The sequence below is a fragment of the Rhamphochromis sp. 'chilingali' genome (assembly GCF_963969265.1).
Source record: "Rhamphochromis sp. 'chilingali' genome assembly, chromosome: 13".
In the NCBI taxonomy this organism is placed as follows: domain Eukaryota; kingdom Metazoa; phylum Chordata; class Actinopteri; order Cichliformes; family Cichlidae; genus Rhamphochromis; species Rhamphochromis sp. 'chilingali'.
The window spans coordinates 3,815,495-3,830,467 of NC_137940.1; the positions used below are offsets into that span (position 1 = coordinate 3,815,495).

The 14,973-nt window shown below is 38.2% G+C and overlaps 1 pseudogene across 1 annotated transcript; it reads right to left on the bottom strand.

The window, feature by feature from the left end:
* Positions 1-11,995: 11,995 nt before the first annotated feature.
* On the bottom strand, positions 11,996-13,551 carry LOC308409153 (annotated as a pseudogene). The gene is made up of 6 exons: positions 13,509-13,551; positions 13,098-13,427; positions 12,633-12,986; positions 12,393-12,524; positions 12,223-12,284; positions 11,996-12,118 (listed from the first exon to the last, which is right to left on the bottom strand). The product of its transcript is annotated as an uncharacterized misc_RNA (transcript).
* Positions 13,552-14,973: the final 1,422 nt, after the last annotated feature.

Below are 14,973 nucleotides of genomic sequence, written 5' to 3' on the forward strand. Positions count from 1 at the left end.
TTTTCCATTTCATTACATTTTGTATGATGATTTATGCAGAAAAAGTAGAATTGGGCTGAAAGATCTATCGCTTTATCACCTCTTCAGGTTGTAAATCGTGTTTTTAAAAAGTAACTAAGTAACTAAGTAATTAATTACTTTTGAAAACAAGTAATCAGTAAAGTAACGGGATTACTTTTTTGGGGAAGTAATCAGTAATTAGTTACTGATTACTTTTTTCAAGTAACTTGACCAACACTGGGCCCAAGTGTTTCAAAGTAGCGGACACACGGAAAGAAGAAACACATGAAAACATGGCAGAGTCTACGCTAGAGCTGAAGAGGATGAACACCCTCGGACTCATATACTAAGAATGTTTCTCTTAAAAGCAGTACAAAAGAACAGTTATGTCATCAGCGTCGGTGTATTCAGCGTCGGTGTCTTCAGTGAGAGCCAAAACCAACCAACTTTTCAGCGTGAAACAACTCAACTCGTGTAACCTGAGGAAACAGTCTCTAAATATCTTTTTAGCTGTGGTTAGCTGGATGTCAGTCTTATGTTACAGACGCTGTGTCGAGCTCGAGCTGCAAGTCATATTTTCGGCGCTACGTTGTAGTGAGATAAGTTTGTGGGTGTTTTGTGCAGCTTCGGCTGACCTTTTAACTGCTCGCTGGTTAGCTAGCGTGAGCTATAAGCTAACAGCTAGCCTGGTTAAACAAGCTAGAGTTCCACACACATGTAATCAGCTCGTCTCTACTGCTTTAACTGTTAAAACAGAAGGCAATACTGCGGCTGACAGGGTTTATTATGTGAAACAGCAGCTTGTTTAGTTTAAACAGTCTGCATTAAGCTGGGCAAACACTGCGATTTTTTTCAGTCACGTTATTCAGCTCCTGCTCAAACTGTACAATTAAATCTCAGGGGTTAGAAGTTCATAGGTCACGATGCAGGTCTCACACTATACGGCCTGATGCTCTGATGCGACCTGAGTGCTCAAACTGTGCGTCCATAACATGAAGCTTATCATACAAAATCTCTCTCCCTCTCTATCTTTCACTCACACAGACACACACACACACACACCACCATCAACTTTGCTAAATTACTGATGAAAAACATTGACCAGGCAGCTGTGATTGAGCAGCAATGTCCATCCAACTCTTCATGAATGTCCATCCAACTCTTCATGGTTGTTGTAGTTGTGATAATTTTGTGAGGCCACATTGAAAAGCCTCGGATATGGAAGCGTAGAGCTGCCACCCAGGCAAAAGAAAAATAGAGCTATATCACTTTATAACATGAAAAGTATATTTTTCTAACAATATACTTTATTTTTTTGTGATCGACATTATATTGATTTAAAACGGGGGGGGGGGGGGGGGGGTACAGACATATACAGCACAACTGTAAACTGCAGTAGCAAAGCAAACATTGGTCACAAGGCATAGGGACAGCAAAGAAAAAAACACAAAGTCAAAACCAGTTATTGCCTCTTCCAGGAGATAACTTTGGATGAGAAGATTTTCCAAGCTTCAACAGTCGTGGGTCGAGCTTTATTTAATTTTGCTGTGGTATGTTCAAAATGAATAACACGGATAAGACATCGTATCCAGAATGTCTTATCCGTGTTATACAAATGTCAGGACTGAACCATTGCTTTATAATAGTCTTCTTTGCGGATGTGAATCCAGCGAACTTTTTTACTCTTACTTGAGTAACTTTTTTGACGACTACTTTTCACTTTTAGTTGAGTAATACTATTTTGAAGTAATGCTACTCTTACTTGAGTATAATTTTTGGATACTCGGCCCACCTCTCATGTATACTATGTATGTAATACAATGTATTACTATTTATTTAATTTGATTCATCATATTATAAATAAATAACCTGGAAAGCAAGAACAGGAAAACACAATAGGTACAATGAATGTAAATTATCATGTTTTTAGTAAAATTACTAACAAATTCTTTGTATTTGTTTATTTTCAATATAAAAGATGGTAAATGGGCGGCATTTGTATAGCGCTTTTCTAGTCCATAGGACCCCAAAGCGCTTTAAACTACATTCAGTCATTCACCCATTCACACACTGGTGATGGCAGCTACATTGTAGCCACAGCTGCCCTGGGGCGCGCTGACAGAGGCGAGGCTGCCGGACACAGGCGCCACCGGGCCCTCTGACCACCACCAGTAGGCAAACATGGGGTTAGTATCTTGCACAAGGATATTTGGCATGCAGCCAGGAGGCAGCCTGGGATCGAACCACCGACCTTCTGATTAGTGGCTGACCTGCTCTGCCACCTGAGCTACAGCCACCAGTAAAGATCAGTACTATAACCCAACCGACACACTTTCACATTCTGCATTTTACTTGAGAGTACACACTTTCTTCAGTTTCCAGTTCATCCTTCTTCTTCTTTCCTCTTGTCGTTTTCCTTCCAGAGAATTGCAGTGCAGCATAGTTCAGTTCACCTTCAATCTATGCGAAATAATAAAATTCTTATAATTACATCAAGTTGTTAGAAATCACTAAAAATATGATGCCATATTATTACTTACACTGTCATCCACAGCTTGGCTCAAGTCATCTCGCCTTGCTTGTGACGAGCTGTTTTCTGTGCATAACGGTGATGAAAGAGGAATATTATCTACTTGATTTTTATTTTTTAAAATTGGGTTTCTAACCTGGCTAAGTCAATAATAACTTATTGACCTTGATGGAATCATACATAATGAGATGTTCATGATGTCAGCAATATTAATAATAAAATGTATAGAAAGATATGTAAATTTACTTTTACTAATCCTATTTCTTTGAAAGTTACTTTTAATGTTAAGAAGAGCGATATTATTATGATTTTTCATTTATTTTAAACAACTTACTTTTAATTTGTTCACATGCTGCTCCTGGAGTTCGGCAACAGATGAAAATAACATTAAGAATTAGAGAAATAACCAAGCAGATTATTGCTATCACCAGTGCAATAAATGCAGAACCTGCTGTTTGCACTGCAAAAAAAAGAAAACATCTAAGGAGTGATTCTAAAAGAGATGAATATTTATCTGATATGATATATTTCATAGTCATACCCATTTCTTGTTTAGTTCCATTTCCAAATAATATCAGCCCACATGTGGCCACAGCACAATAGTAAGTCGCAGCGTTAGAGGAGCTGACATTTTTAGAAGAGCGAAAAACACAGCTCCGCTGAGCCTCAGATCTTTTCCCACATTCATGATGTCTGTTTCCTTCAGTGTAAATGATATCAGGATGAGATCCTTCTCTGAACCAGAACACGTGGTGACCTCCTGGACATGTCTTATTTTCAGCGTCAGAAAATAGTGAACAGTGAAGAGTCACTGAATTTCCTGCATGGACTGTCTTCTCCTGAACAACAGTGTAGTTTGCTGTCTGGGTGTTTCCTGTTTAATACAAATGTGTTGACAAATGTGACAATAAAGCACCTTTTGAAAGCCTGAGGTGTAATGCATGCTAGTCATAAAATTCTTAAGAATATATTTCACTTAAAACAATCATTAAGATCACTGCAAACATCTTCAATATAAATTGAAAGTTTAGTAGGTTTTCCAAAAATGCTTATTGACATTTTAATTGTTTTTTTTTTCACATTTACATGAGACAGCTTTAGCTGCTGAGAAAAAAAAATCACAATATTACCTTTTACTAACAAATACGTTCCGCTCCATGTAGTATCTTGGAGCCACTCTGTAAACCCACAGTGATAGATTCCCTCGTCGTCTTGATTTGTTTTCAGAATGGTCAGGTTGCTGACATTTTTATCATAATTAGCTTCCCATCTTGAGTTATCAAATGCAGGTGCAAACTTAGGTGTTGCCGATTCTTTCAGTGTCCAGATAATTTTCAGTGTGTCACCAGCTCTCTGATGGTACCAGTGGATATCTCTTCGGCCGGTCTCAGTTTTGGGCAGAACACATGTAAAGTTGACAGGTCCCCCAAGTTGAGCTGTAGTTATTGGAATGAGTGCAGCTAAATTGAAACAAAAAATATAAAATATAAAGCAGTCAATAACAATAAAAAAACTGAAAAAAGAAATGTAAGACCAACCTACATATATGGAAAAAATACTTGATAGAATAAGAAAGCACTTACATACTCGATGAAGAAGAATCAGTGTAACCCAGAACAAAAACATTTTGACAGTGTCCTCTGTTAGGGATCTAATAAGTATTTCATTGAGTGTGTAGGAGGTGGAGGAGGTAACATGGACCCTCCATGTCACACTGTCACATACATCTGATTGGTTATCACAAAACATAGACTCAGAAGGCCACTTCCTGTGACATTGATCTTGCACAACAAGTCCTCAAACTAAGCTGATGCATTGCCCATTTCTTCCTATTATTGGAAACAATTCATTAAAATGCTCCTGAATTGCCAGATTGAGCAAAAATGTTTACTTTAGAAAGTGAATGTAGGATGGTGGCACAAACATGCATAACTACACCAGGGATGGCAGTTTGAGTCTTCGTTGAATCAAATTTTATGCTTTAAACACATTTTGAAAAGTTCCACTTTCTAGGTCATTAGGTGTTCCACATCCTGCACAATCTCAAAGCAAAGACTCAATGTTTATTTACAATGGCATTCAAGGGCATTAACTTTCAAACATAAATGGAGCTCTCAATAACCACTTGTCCAAGCAGACAAGCAAATAGTGACTCATCACACACATAGCAAACAAACTAAAGTGACAAATCGGGATCTCTAACACGGGTAACTGGTTAAAACATTATTACTGAATTATTTCTTAAAGTTTTAATATATTTACCATTTATATTATATTTTGTTGTGGTCTTGGTTTGTGGAGATGTGTAGCGTGTCATTTGGTCTTGTTACCCCAAGAGTTAAGCTATTCCAGGTACTCACCCATGGCAGGTGTAAAAGAAGGTAGCTGATGAGTGTTGCTGTGTTCAGTCCTGCTGTAACAATTAAGGATGCAAATAGGTAGATTAATTTTAGGTTACCCTTATATCTTTTTGTTTAAACCTGATACCACCACCGGTCAAAGTGACATCTTGAAATGTGGTTTTTGGGAAAAGCTACAAATATTTTGCAGATTTGTCAAACACATCTTCAGCCCATCAGCACAGAATATCTAAATAATCAAATAATCAAATCAAAATATCCTTTTGGGGTTTTTAATTTTTGCCATTAAATAATGGCCACAAAAACATTTTTTAGACCTGTATAAATTGGCTCTTGACCTTATTAGTACAAACTCTCATATAATCCTATTATCCTATGAAACATTTGTGACACAGGGCAGGAAAAGCCAATCAAAGATACAGACTGAGAGTTCCAGCTGTAATGCCATAAAGAACAGCCTGTTTGGCAATGGTCATTTTATTTACTTATAATGAAATGTGCTATATAATCTCAATGTGCTTAACATAAAAGATGAAAAAATAAAAATCTATTTAGGTCACCAACTCTATGAAGCTAAAAAATAACAAAATAAACTTTACAAAGAAATAAAATTCAAGTTAACACACACGATAAGTGCAAGCCTTTGAGAATAAACAGGTTTTAAATATTTTTTTTAAATTAGATCCATTAAAAAACACCCTCAACAGACTCTTGGAAAACATCTCCCTGTTCTCTAAGGTGCCTCTCTGCTTCTTGCTACTCTGTCTTTCTTTTCCATTTCTGTGCAAGTGTTCAGCTGGGAGATATATGATTGGCTGGGTAGCTTTCTTTCATTAATGTAGCAGTGATGTCCATTTTCACATTTAAAATGAAGAAAACTGATATGATTGAGATGAGATGAGATGAGATGAGATAGCCTTTATTTGTCAGTTGCAGGTCTTTTGCCGACATCCGAGATGACAGACCTTGCCGACCGTACATACAATACACAAACATCACATTGGGGAGACAGGTCAGGCTAGGTAGTGAGGAAAAAAACATCAAAATGTGTAACACAGAAGGATAATACGGGAATGCACAGATATCAACACACCATAGCACAATAAACACAGACAGCAACATGGGAAAGAGTTCCAGTGTGTACATCTGATCTGGGACCGCTGCAATCTTCGACTGCGCCTCCAGCTGACCCGATGTCCACATCAGAGGGAAGGTAAGCATTGGAGGTGGCGTTGGATCCGGGGTAGGGAGGGTGATGTGTCAGGAGTGCTTATCAGTATCAGTGTATGTGTGCGTGTGCGTGTCCATAGTTCAGCTGAGACAGTGTCCTTCGCCCTGCCAGGCTAAGTAAACAGTCTACCAGCCAACCCAGGTGGCCTTGCATGGAATGGGAAGGAACAGACTCAACACAGTCGTTATCAGGGTGTTTTGTTCAGCTCCGGCCTTGCAGCTGGCGCCAAAGGGGTATCCGCATAACTGATGTTATTTTTTACTTTAGTGCGAACAGCTCATATGAATTTCAAAGCAGTTCTACAGTCCAACACTGGTCTCTCAATCTCCCGTTGGAGAGCTGCGAGCTTCGCCATACTTGCGTTCTATGATGTTGTCATTTCTTGTGCTCAAGGAGCCGATTCTGAGACCTCACGGCAGTGTGCCTCCCCGAGATGTCATCCGATTTGTGCCCAGAGATGTTATTCCGGGCTAGCCCTTCAGAGATGTATCCAGTCTGCAGTCAGAGATCTTATTCTGAGTATTCACAGCACCCGTAGCCTCTCCAAGATCTTATCCGTGCTGACTCAATGAGCCCATTTTGAGAAACTCACGCCTCTCCCACCATTCCAATCCCAGCGGGCAGCCTTGTGGGGATTTGAACAGCCGGTTCCGCTTCCTTAATTCTTCGATAAGTCAGGGCCAAGCCAGCTCCGATCCGCCAGAACCCTGTTACCATGGTTCCGAATAGGTAGATATCTTCAGCACTCAGGCTCACCCGAGCCCAAACTTCTCGTTGAGAAGGGGTGTCGATTGCATTTAGGGACCAGTTGATCCAATCCATAATTCCTCTTTTAGGTTTTAGAGAACAGACTGTGAGTGAGTGTTCCAGGTAAAATACAAAAAAACCCCACGAGACTAGACAAGGACATAAGCAGGGAAGATAAGGGAGAAGAGAAAAAGTCCGTCCGCCTCCTCCGAGAGCCAAAGAAGAAAAATTGGTCATTATTATACAGAATAGATATATAAAATGTAAACCAACACAGATGTACAACTAAATATGTTTTCATAACAACAGTGATCAGTGAAGTTTTACCAGAAGGTTAATCATTTATTAATAACATACATGTGTAAGTGGGAATTGATCTATATGCATACTAAATGAAAACAATTCAAAAATCCAACACGTTTTGACATCTTTACATTAAAAATTAACATTAGCAAAGATAAGTAAAAGAAATTATACTTGCATGTAAGTCTAAATGCTTTAACATTTTAGGAAACATAAAGTTACAAATGTAACTTTTGTGAATTTAGCTTGGTTTTTGCTGTGTCACATTTGTATTAAATTTGTCTGAATTTTTTTGTTGAAAGAAGTTTTAACTTTTCAACCAATGATTAAAAAAAATCACATTTCAGCTTCTTCTCAGCCAGCCTTATATTTTCAGTTCTTCCAGCTTCTTATAGTTCTTTAACTGCCTCTTTAAAGTTACAACAGCAATTCAGCCTCCAGCTGTCCATCAAACAGAGAGGTACATCTCTAAGCTATACAGGATATCAAGCAATATATTTCAGCAGTTTTGTTCACTTGTTGTATGTCTTCTTTGATCTGACCCAGCCATCAGGTGCATGGCAGTCTTGGCCACAGAATCTTCACCCTGAATCACGTGTCTGTACCATCAGAGTCTGGCTTTGCACTTTTGTGTATGAACCTGGATTCTGTGATACATAGGACTCTGGAAACTGTGGGTTTTATGAAAAAAGGGAACCTCAATTCAGAAAGGCCTGACTGGTATAAGTCACAAATGCACATTTCAGAACTGATAACCCATAAGCTGGACAGAAAATGAGGGAACACCAAAGTGTTTCCAGGCCAGTCGAGAGATATAATCTCTCCAGCATGTCCTGGGTCTGCCCCGGGGCCTCCTCCCGATGGGACATGCCCAGAACACCTCACCCAGGAGGCATCCTTATCAGATGCCCGAACCACCTCAACTGGCTCCTTTTGATGTGGAGGAGCAGCGGCTCTACTCTGAGCCCCTCCCGGATGGCTGAACTTCTCACCCTATTTCTAAGGGAGAGACCAGCCACCCTTCGGAGGAAGCCCATTTCCACTGCTTGTATCCGCGATCTCATTCTTTCACTACCCACAGCTCATGACGATAGGTGAGGGTAGGGAGGGTAAATTGAGAGCTTCCCTTTTACTCTCAGCTCTCTCTTCACTACAACAGACCAGTACAGCGTCCGCATGATGGCAGCCACAGCACCAATCTTTCTGTCCATCTCCGACTCCCTTCTCCCGTCACTCGTGAACAAGACCAAGATGCTTGAACTCCTCCACTTGGGGCAAGAACTCATCCCCAACCCGGAGTGAGCACTCCACCCTTTTCCGGCTGAGGACCATGGCCTCAGATTTGGAGGTGCTGATTCTCATTCCTTCACACTCAGCTGCAAACCGTTCCAAGGTGAGCTGGAGGCCATCACCCAAGTGAAAGCCTTCTGCCACTTGGCTATGTCTAGAAATTCTGTCCATAAAAACCATACCATTTGTGTGGTTGTCAAACTTCACATAATCCATCCTTGTGATGACTTTTATGGCAAGTAATCAGAGTACTATAGAGTACAAGGGTGGGGCACCTGCAGGTCAGCCATTGCTGTATTGATGTACAGAAAGAACTGTAGGTAAAATCAGGCTGTTCCTTGGTGCACGCCTATGATAATGGGGAAAGCAGCAAGATCCCCACAGGAAATTTTACTGATGGGTAAAATAATTGTACTCACAGATATTTAGTCATAGCTGAAATTGTCAACACCGAGGGATTTTTCTAGAAAATGCACCTTTATGTGCAGTGTATCAACACAAAAACAGACAAAAAAAAGTTTCACACACAAACTAAAAAACTGGGCTGGACAAAATTATTGGCACCCTCAACTTAATATTTGCTCTTTGGAAAAAAATCAATCAATCACTTCCAATAACCATCAACAAGCTTGCTCCATGTCTGAACTGGAATTTTCGACCATTCTTTTTTGCAAACTACTCAAGATCTCTCAGATTTGAAGGGTGCCTTCTCCCAACAGCATGTTTAAGATCTCTCCACACTGTAAAATCTAATATTGTGTTTAACCTCCTAGGACCTGGTGTCCACATATGTGGACATCACATTTTGGGTTATTTAGACCAAAATACTCAATTTTGCTCTATAATGGCTTGATATCCACTTACGAGGACATTATACAGCTACTGTTCTATTGAAATTTTAAACGAATATCCTCATATATGGCTCTTGTTTTTTCTTAAAAACAAAGATAAGGTAAAAAAAAAAAAGTTTTTACATTCATCGGGCCCCAATGTGACCAAATATCAAAGAGAAATTTAAAATGCATGCCGTGGAAAGGTTCGGGTCTTAGGAGGTTAATTAAAAATATTAAATAGGCTGAACTCAATTTTTATCCATTTGTTATTAGAACTAGATTTAAATAAGTTACCAGTACTTTTTAGGCAAAAACGCTGATAAACTCAATTTATTTGAGTTTTTTTAACTTAGAAAAACTAAGTAACCTGCCTGATTTTGTTTAAACAATTATTGCACACAATGAAATCCAATAAACTTCATTTCACTTCTTAAAAATCACTGTGTGTCTCCTATATGATATATTTAACTGACATTTTTTATTGTAACAACCAACGATTTATACAGAAAAATAATGACTATTAACAAGGTTGCCCAAACTTTTGCATCCCACTGTAGCTGCTTTGTTTCTGTTTCACTCTCTTCTGCAGGAAGTTGGTCTTGCAGTACTTTTTTTATCTACTTTAAAGAGACAAGTGGAATAAAACTATATAACTGTTGTAATAATATAACTGAACAGCTTATAAGAGCTGTGGAACAGGAAGGAACAAGTGCACATCACACTGTGACAGTTTTTCCTTTTCTTTGGTTTTTCTTAGCTGCTGGCAGAAGCAGGGAGATGCTAATCATGTATCCCTTCCTGGTATCCATGGCAATGTCTTCAAATGTTTGTTATATTATTAACCATACTTCTGAAGTCTTATTTTCCTACACACCTCACTTGTATAGTTGGTGATAGTTGGTTGTAAATGCTTGTTGCTTAAAATCGCAAAAAAGAAACAATATTTGTGCTCTGCATTAAAGTAAAACTAAATCATTTTGGTTTGTCTATATAAAAAGAGTCTTGTAGCTGCTTTGTCATATCATATCCTGTTAAAGGGCACAGTGAGCTCTGTTCTCAGTAAACAGCTTCAGTGGTTGGTCAAAGAGTGGAGAAATGGCCCACCAAAGCCTTTGTCTGTCAGTGTAGTTGTTGCATGTGGCTTTGCTTGTTTTGTTTTTTTGTCAAGAGAACAATGCAGAGGGCCTTTAGAAAGTGCTTTTAGATAGATAAAAGATCAAATGTTATTCATTTGATTTTATATTTTTAAACATTTCTAAACAATGACATTAACTTTTTTAACCACATTAAATATCAAACTCAAAAATATCTCATGTGTGGAAAGTTGTGGCGGACCAAACACATTCGTCTGCCAGGAGCTGCACCCTGTTACTGCAACACTGCCACTTCATTAGGTACACTTGTTCACTCTAGCTGCGCTCCGAAAGAAATTTGTCATGCAGACTTAGGCAGCCAGGGATCTGATCACCAACCTATTGATTATTAGATCTCCTGACTACAACCACCTCTAACAATTCCCACTTTGTTATAAGGCTTTTGGATGGTGGCGTCAGAATTTGTCTTTAAAAAAAAAAGCATGGATCCATCCTGCCTTGTATCATTGGTTCTGGTTGTTGGTGGTTGTGTAATGTTGTGAAGGATGTTTTCTTAGAACTCCTAGTAATAATTGAGCATTGCTTAAACACCACACAGCCTACTTAAATATCGTTGCTGATCATGTCCATCTCTTTATGACCAGCATATTCATTTTATGATGGATGCTTCTGGCAGAATAATCTCCTATATTCAAACAATCTCAATCCTGTCTCTTGAAACTGTCAATGAGTTTACTGTGCTCAGATGGCCGTGACTGTCACCAGATCTTAATCCAATGAGTACCTGTGGGATGGAACTGCTTCATGCTGTAATGTTAATAAGCACCAAAGTCTATGAGAAATGACTGCAACAGCATCTATACGGGGTAATTAATAATAATAACTGGAATAAAGACAGTCTGGAAAGCAACTTAGTGCTAGTAAGGTGTAACTATTTAAACTACTTAAGTCCTTTGGCAAAACGACTGTCTGTCTGCAAGTTTCTCTTACGTTGTCTCTAACTGGACATGGTATGATGCCCAAAATATAAAGGCTGTTCTCACAACAATTGGATCTCTTTAGCATCAGTTGTTGCAGTGATATATCTCATGTGCTCTCTATACTGTGACAAAAGACAATGCACATGAGAATTAGTAAAACTGCTAAGATTTATGTTAAGATTAAGAAGGCTCTATGACTTCCACTATCGGCCATGCTTAAAGCTGTGGTTGAGAGGAAGTCACGTAACAGTCTGCTCATCTTCAATAATATATCAAAATAAAATCAAAGAAATTAAAACGGTGCTCTTTTAAGAGAGAGCGTGAGAGAGAGAATGAAAAACATGGAGGACAATGTGGAAATGACGAGAAGGAGCATAGTTTTATTATTATTCATTTTATTATTAAAATGACTGCCTAACTTTTCAGAGTTTTCTGAGATTAAAACTAAATTTAAATCACAATACTAAATACAAGGCAAAAACTGCATATTACACAATATATTGTTATAATATATTGTTCAGATATTACATGAACATTTTCAGAAGTGCAACAGAGGCCCTGTGGTGTTTATGGTGCTACATTGTCCCACATATTTTCAGCAATTTCCACAGGTGAATTGTTGATCTGCTACAAATCTCTCACACCAGTGTAGACTGTCTCCTCTGCTTTCCTGGAACTCATTTGCTCCACTTTGTCAGTTTTTCTCCAGGTGAAAGTTGTTGATGAATAAACCACTGAATCTTCAACTGTCTGTAGAAAAATCGAACATTCATCAACACTAAAGGTCTTGACTATAAATGATTAGAAGTATTTACCTATTAATTTCCCCATTACTTTTCTGACATACACCCTACCTGCTGACTCTGCTCCTCACCACTGACTGTTCCAACATCTGTTTGAAACACAGAAGTTTTAGCTAAAAGATGCTTTAGGCTGACTGAAACAAACCAATGATATGAAACGTGACGTTAGCTTTTGCTAAATACCTTTAGATCTGACTGACGAAAGGGGAAAGTTGTATTACCTTTACAACAATTACATGTTTTCTTCTTGATGGTATAAATGAGGTAGGCGATAACAACCAGACTTGTAACCAAAACAGCACATAACAGAAAGATGGCTGTAGTGGCCTTCTGCAAATTCCATGTGGTGAGTTCTAGAAAAATACATGCACCATGGAATGTGAATTTTGGTATCATTAAAAACTGATATCAATGCATAATAATCTATTCTAAATAATAAATAATAAAATGTTAAAATTTACCTTTAACATCCAGTCTTATTCCATTACCAAAAATGATCTGTCCACATGTGGCCACAGCACAGTAGTACGACCCGGCATCAGAGGAGCTGACGTTCTTGGAGAAGCTGTAGACACATTTCTGTGTGGAGGAAGCCTCTTGAATCTTCTCACATTTATCACTGTTTTCATTTGGATAAATTGCATTAGGATGAGATTTATCAGATCTAACATTGAACCAAAACACACTGTGATTTCGAGGACATGTTTTGTTCTCGGAGTTAGAGAAAACTGAACACTGCAGAGTCACTGGGTTTCCTGGATGGACATGATCAGAAGGAAACACTTGAATGGTATCATTGATAGTTGGTTCTAGTCCTGGAAAATATAAAAGAAGAAATAATTAACATGTTCTACCCACTTTTTAACTAACAAAAAAAGAAAAACAAAATTTCACGTTGAAAAAACCCCCAAAGTAATTCAATTCACCTTTAATCCTCAGAAATGTTCCCTTTAAAAATGTCATAGCAAGCTGCCTGACTTATATGCAGTAATAAAGACCAGTATCACTTTGATTAACTTCAATTATTTCCAGAATAAATGTTCCAGGTTCTTGTTTTGTCGTAATATGAGGAGTCTTGTTAACACCAGCATAATCAAAGGCAAATGTTCCTCCCAAGAATTCAGGCCAGCTTCCAGAAACAATCCTGATCCAATACAAGGTTGCTTCATAATCAGACGTCGGGCGTGCACATGTCAGGGTCGCATTTTCTCCAACACCAATAGTCTTTGTTCCAAAGAACAGATCATCTGTGCATCCTGAAGATAAAATGAAGCAGATGAGTTAACAATAAATTTCTGGAGTTAAATTGGGAAAAAAAAAGCTGACTCTAAACTTACGACAAACTTTGAAGCTCAATAGTGTGCAAAATATGATCAGCATTTTCTGATTAATCCACTTCTAGTTCATTTCCATTTAAGCATACTATAGCAAGGGGTATCTTAATATAATCACATTAAATGGGAGGGAACAATTTCAGAACAATTTGATTGGCTGTTCGTCAAGTTGGTGCTTTGCTGCACTACCACAGTGGAAATAATATCAACCATCTTTCCGGTCTAAACAACTGAAACAACACCAACAGCACAGTTTTCTTCATGGTGGGTTTCTGTAACTCACACAAAGTGAACATGAGAGATGATATGGTGACTAAAACATTATAAAACTGCCTGTAAATTTCCAAAATACTAATATGGTTAAACTGTGTACCATAGATCACCTTTATTAACTTTGATAACATAAATTAGAGACCGTAGTGTTCTCAGCTTCCAAAATTTACTTTAAGGTTGAGTCGTGATTGGCATTAATCTTAAAGCTATGAAACTACTACTTACGGTACTTTTACATTTATCATAATTTTATTATTTATCATTGACTTCAGGACTTAGTCATGCAAAATAAGTCATAGAAATAATTGTCAAAAACACTGGATTACATATTTTCAAAAAACCATCTCAAATGCCAATTATGCTCATTTCTTTCATAAATTACATCCACATACGTATATATTTGAGTGCAATTAAGTTCAGTGTGAATGGATTACCAATGATGACCAGTTTAATTCCACTTACACATGTAGTGCAAAAGTAGATGTCCATGCTACAGTATTGCTTCATGCTGTTGTTAAAGCCATATGCTCAATCACCATGAGAAATGGCAAGAAACAGTGGTGGTGGATGGTCGTTATTTGATGAACATAAGTTACTCAGGTGGCATGTATAATTCAAATTTATGGCTATGAATGAGACTTTATCATTAAATAAAATTGACATGCTGTTTCATGAGGGGCATAAAGGCTGAAAACAGGTCAGTTTTGCCCTTTGGTAAGTGGTTTTCAAGCAAAGAGAGAGTTTCATAATATATCATGCATAATTTACCTTTAACAATGACAAATTAGATGTTATCTTTGTGAAAGAAAAATGATAGCATGCTTTAAATGGTACTAAAGGTGCATAAATGCTAAAACAATGGTCATCTTAACAAGTTGCTAGGTAAATGGCCTGTATTTGTATAGCGCTTTACTAGTCCGTAAGGACCCCAAAGTGCTTTACACATCCAGTCACCCACCCATTCACCCACCCATTCACACACTGCTGATGGCAGCTACATTGTAGCCACAGCCACCCTGGGGCGCACTGACAGAGGCGGTAGTTGCTAGGCAACATAATGATATCATAATTTCTGATATAGTTAGGAATCTTCATGGGCAAAAGATTGTGAAGTTTAATTGCTGAACTCTGGATGGTCTGAGAGAAGTTGCTTACCACTTACCCAGTTCACTTTGATAAAAATACAAATAATTAT